Genomic DNA, 5,471 nt, shown 5'->3' with positions numbered 1-5,471 from the left:
TCAGGGTGGGGAGAAGTATCTAGCTCTAGCTCCTTCTAGCTTTCCAAATTGGGAAATAGAAATATTTAATTCAATCCAGGCCTCTAGCCAGTCCTTTGTCCCACCTAAAGGGGTGGGAGGATAAAAGCACTTTTGAGTTTTACAATTCAAGGGCACAGTGTCACTAAAAGACTGAGACATAATTATAGTACTATGAGATGTTTTCTGCATTCCCATTTAGTGTATTACTAAAGCCTCACAGTTCTTTTTACCCAGTACATTATGTCTAGCTTTCATTAAAAAAAATTACTAAAGGACATAAAACACAGTTTCAAGAGATAGATCAAGCATTAGAATCAGAGTATACTATGGAATTTGGGGATTAGACAAATAATTTAAAATAACTAGATTTATATGCTAAGGTCTCTAAAGGAAAAAGTAAACAACACACAAGAATATTTAGGTAATGTAAACAGAGAAATGGAGATTCTAAGAAAGAATTCAAAAAAGAAATGCTAACATTGTAACAGCAATGGAGAATGCTTTTGATAAATTTATAAGTAGACTAGACACAGCCGAAGAAAGAATCTCTGAGTTTGAGTACATGTCAATAAAGTCTTCTTAATTGAAAAGCAGAGAAAACTGAAAAAAAAATGAAAGAGAATATCCAAAAAGAGTGGGGAAACTATGAAAGTTTAAATGTATGTGAAATAGGAATACCAGAAGGAGAATTGAAAAAAAAACAGAAGAAATATTTGAAGTAATAATGACTGAGAATTCCCCCAAATTAATGTCAAAAACGAAATCAGATCTGGGAAGCTCCGGGAATGCCAAACAGGATAACTATGAAAACAAACCAAACCCAAACCAAATCAAAACAAAACAAACACAAAAACCCCCCACAAAAACAGTCCTGAAAGAACTTCGGGGTGAGGGCAGATAGAAAGCTATTACCTATGGAGTAGAAAAGATAAAAACTGCATATCATTTCTCCTTAGGAACCATACAAGCAAGAAGAGAAACAAGTGAATATTTAAGAAATATTGAGGGGTGCCTGGGTGGCTCAGTCAGTTGAGCGTCTGACTCTTGATTTCGGCTCAGGTCATGATCTCACAGTTTGTGAGTTCGAGCCCCATGTCAGGCTCTGTGCTGACAGCACGGGTCCTGCTTGGGATTCTCTCCCTCCATCTCTCTCTCTCTCTCGCTGTCCCTCTGCTTGCTTTCTTTCTCTCTTCCAATCTCAAAATAAATAAATATTAAAAAAAAAAGAAATATTGAGAAGAAAACAGCACCAACTCACAATTCTGTATCTTACAAAATTATCTCTCAAAGGTTGGGGTGCCTGGGTGGCTCAGTCGGTTAAGCGTCTGACTTCGGCTCAGGTCACGATCTCGCGGTCCGTGAGTTCGAGCCCCGCGCTGGGCTCTGGGCTGATGGCTCAGAGCCTGGAGCCTGCTTCCGATTGTGTGTTTCCCTCTCTCTCTGCCCCTCCCCCGTTCATGCTGTGTCTCTCTCTGTCTCAAAAATAAATAAACGTTAAAAAAAATTTTTTTTCAAAGGTGAAGGAGTATATACTTTCTCAGACAAATAAATATTGAGGGACTTTGTTGTAGTAGCCATATCTCTCAAGAAATATTTTAAAAATTCCTCAGGAAGGAAAATGATATGGGTCGGAACATGGACCTACATAGAAGAAGAGCACTAGAGAAAGAAAAAGTGAAAGTAAAATAAAATCCTTCATTTTTCTAATAATTAATCTAGTAGATAACAGTTTTGTCAAAAATAATATTTGTGATGAATTTAATAACGATACCATGTATAACTGAAATGAATGACAGCAATGGTATAAGGGATTCGACGGAGGAATCAGGCATACTTTGTTATATAATGTACTTATACTACCTATGAAGTAGTATAGTATATCTGAATGTAGAATTGGAGTAGCTATACATGCAAAATTTGGGGCAATCACTAATATAAATTTAAAAAGAAGTATAATTGATATACTGATAAAAGAAAAAGGAATCATAAAATGTTTAATTAAAACCACAAAAGACAGAAGAAGTGAAAGACAAAATAGGAATGAAGAAAAATCTCAACAAATAGAAAACAGTAACACATGTGCTATACATTAATCCAACTATAACAACAATTATTTTTTTAATTTAAATTTCAGTATAATTAACACACAGTATTATATTAGTTTCAGGTATACAATATAGTGATTCAGCAATTCCATAGATTACCCAGTGCTTATCATATCATGACAAGTGCACTCCTTAATCCTCATCACCTATTTAATCTATCTCCCTATCCCTGCCCCTCTGGTAACCATCAGTTTGCTTTCTATAGTTAAGAGTCTGTTTCTTGGTTTCTCTCTTTTTTCTTTGCTCATTTGCTTTGTTTCTTAAATTCCATATATAAGTGAAATCATAGGGCATTTGTCTTTCTCTGACTTATTTCACTTAGCATAATACTCTCTAGTTCCTTCTGTGTTGTTTCAAATGGCAATATTTCATTCCTTTTTATGGCTGAATAATATTCCATTATATGTATATGTGTGTGTATCTAATATATATATATATATGATATATAGAGATATATTTATAATGTATGTGTATATGTATATGTACATGTATATGTATACACACACCTTTTCTTTATCCATTTATTAATCGATGGACACTTGGGCTGCTTCCATAATGTGGCTATTGTCCACATTATTTCTATAAACATAAAGGTGCATGTATCACCTTGAATTACTGGTTTTGTCTCTTGAGGATAATTACCCAGTAGTGCAATTGCTGAGTCATAGGGTAGTTCTAGTTTTAGCTTTTTGAGGAACCTCCATACTGTTTTCCAGAGTGGATGTACCAGTTTGCATCCCATCAACAGTACAAGAGTTTTCTCCTTTCTGTGCATCCTTGCCAACACTGTTGTTTATTGTGTGGTTGATTTTAGCCATTCTGACAGGTGTGAAGTGATATCTCATTGTAGTTTTGATTTGCATTTCCCTAATCATGAATAGTGTTGAGCATCTTTTCATGTGTCTGTTGGCCATCTGGATGTCTTCTTTGGAGAAATGTCTGTTCATGTCTTTGAACATTTTATAATTGGATTATTTGTTTTTTGGGTGTTGAGTTGTCTGAGTACTTTATAAATATTGGATACTAACCTTTTATCAGATATGTCATTTACAATTATCTTCTCTCATTCAATGTGTTGTCTTTTAGTCTTGGTTGCTTCTTTCACTGTGCAGAAGCTTTTTATTTTGATAGAATCACAATAGTTTATTTTTGCTTTTATTTTCCTTGCCTCAGGAGACATATCTAGTAAAGTGTTGCTATGGCAATGTCAGAGACATTCCTGCCTGTGTTTTCTTCTAGATTTTTATGGTTTCAGGTCTCCATTTAAGCCTTTAATCCTTTTTTGATTTTTTTTTTTTTTTTTTGTATATGGTGTAAGAAGGTGGTATAATTTCATTCTTTTGTTTGTACCTGACGGGTTTTCCCAACACCATTTGTTCAAAATATTGTCTTTTTCCCATTGGATATTCTTTCCTGCTTTGTTGAAGGTAATTAATCATATAATTGTGGATTTATTTCTGGGTTTTCTATTCTGCTCCATTGATCTATGTGTCTATTTTTGTGCCAGTACCATACTGTTTTGATTACTACAGCTTTGTAATATAATTTGAAATCTGGAATTCAACAATTACTTTAAGTATCAGTGGTATAAATATAGAAGTTAAAAAAAACAGATTTTTCAGAATAGATAAAAAAAACAAAGGCCCAGGGGCACCTGGGTGGCTCATTCAGTTGAGTGTCCAACTTTTGGTTTCTGTTCAGGTCATGATCTCATGGTCTGAAAAATAAGCCCTATGTTGGGCTCCATGCTGAACCTGGAGACTGCTTGAGATTCTCTCTCTCTGTTGGGATGCTGGGTGACTCAGTTGGTTAAGCATCTGGCTCTTGTTTTAGGCTCAGTTCATGATCTCCTGGTTTATGAGTTCAAGCTCCATATGGGGCTCTGTGCTGACAGTGTGGACCCTGCTTGAGACTCTTTCTCTCCCTCTCTCTGCCTCAAAATAAACAGATAAACTTAAAAAAAAAAGATTCCCTCTCCCTCTGCTCCTTCCCCCACTCATTCTCTCTTTGTCTCTCTCTGTCTCTCTCTCTCTTTTCTCTCTCTCTCTGTCTGTCTCTCTGCTCTCATAAAAAATAAAAATAAATTTAAAAACAAGGCCAATTATATGTTGTCTACAAGAAATCCAGTTTAGGGTCGCCTGAGTTGCTGTTTGTTGGGAACAGATCATGATCTCATTGCTCGTGAGTTCAAGCCCTGCATAGGGCTCTGAGCTGACAGCCTGCTTCAGATTCTGTGTCTTCCTCTCTCTCTGCCCTTCCCCCACTCTTGTTTTGTTTCTATGTCTCTCAAAAATAATAAAATATTTAAAACAATTTAATTAAAAAAAGAAAAAAGAAATCCACTTTAAATATAGACACATGTATATTAAAACCAAAAGGGTGAATAAATATATACTAAGATAAATTTAAGATAGATAAAAGCTAGAGTAGCTATATTAATTTTAGAGCAGACTTCAGAGCAAGAAAATTATAAGGAATACATAAAGTCATTACATTATGATAAAGGGTCAATTCGACAAGAAGACATAATGTGTATGCACCTGACAGCAAAGCATAAAGATACATGAGGGAAAAACTGCTAGAGTTGCAAGGAGAAATAGATTAAATCACTATTACAATTGGAAACTTCAACACCCTTTATTAGTAATAACCAGATCCATTAGGCAGAAAATCAGTAAGTACATAGTTAAACTGAACAGCATTATCAATTAAGTAGATATAATTGGCATATATAGAATCATACATGAAAGTAGGATGGGCATTATCCTTAAGCTCACATGGAACATTCATCATGATAGACCACATTCTGGGTCATAAAAAACACCATACCAAATTTAAAGATATAAAAGTTATACAGGGTATGCTTTTAGACAAAAATGGAATTAAACCAGAAATGAAAAACAGAAAGATAACTGGAAATTCTCAAAACACTTGGAGATTAAACAACACACTTCTAAATAACACATGGGTCAAAAAAATATCAAGAGAACTTTAAAAGTATTTTAACCTAATAAAAATGAAAACACAACTTATCAATATCTGTGGGATGTAGTGAAAGCAGTGCTTTCAGGGAAGTTTATAAAATTCATTGAATATTTTGCAAAAATAAGAAACAGCTAAAATAACTAATTTAACTTATTACCTTTGGAAACTCTAACAAGAACAAATTAATTTTAAAGAAAGAAGAAGAAAAGATTTCAACAGATGAGTGAAATCTTAAACAGGAAATCATTAGAGAAAAATCAAATAAATCCAGGGTTGACTGCCTTAAAAGATCAATACAATTTATAAAACTTTATCCAGGGTAACTAAGAAAGAATATAGAATAGACAAATTACTAATCTC

This window comes from Panthera pardus, unplaced genomic scaffold, assembly GCF_024362965.1.
Source record: "Panthera pardus isolate Hobbes unplaced genomic scaffold, ASM2436296v1 HiC_scaffold_27, whole genome shotgun sequence".
NCBI lineage: Eukaryota > Metazoa > Chordata > Mammalia > Carnivora > Felidae > Panthera > Panthera pardus.
The sequence above is the reverse complement of the archived record's forward strand: the minus strand, read 5'-3'. Positions refer to the sequence as shown.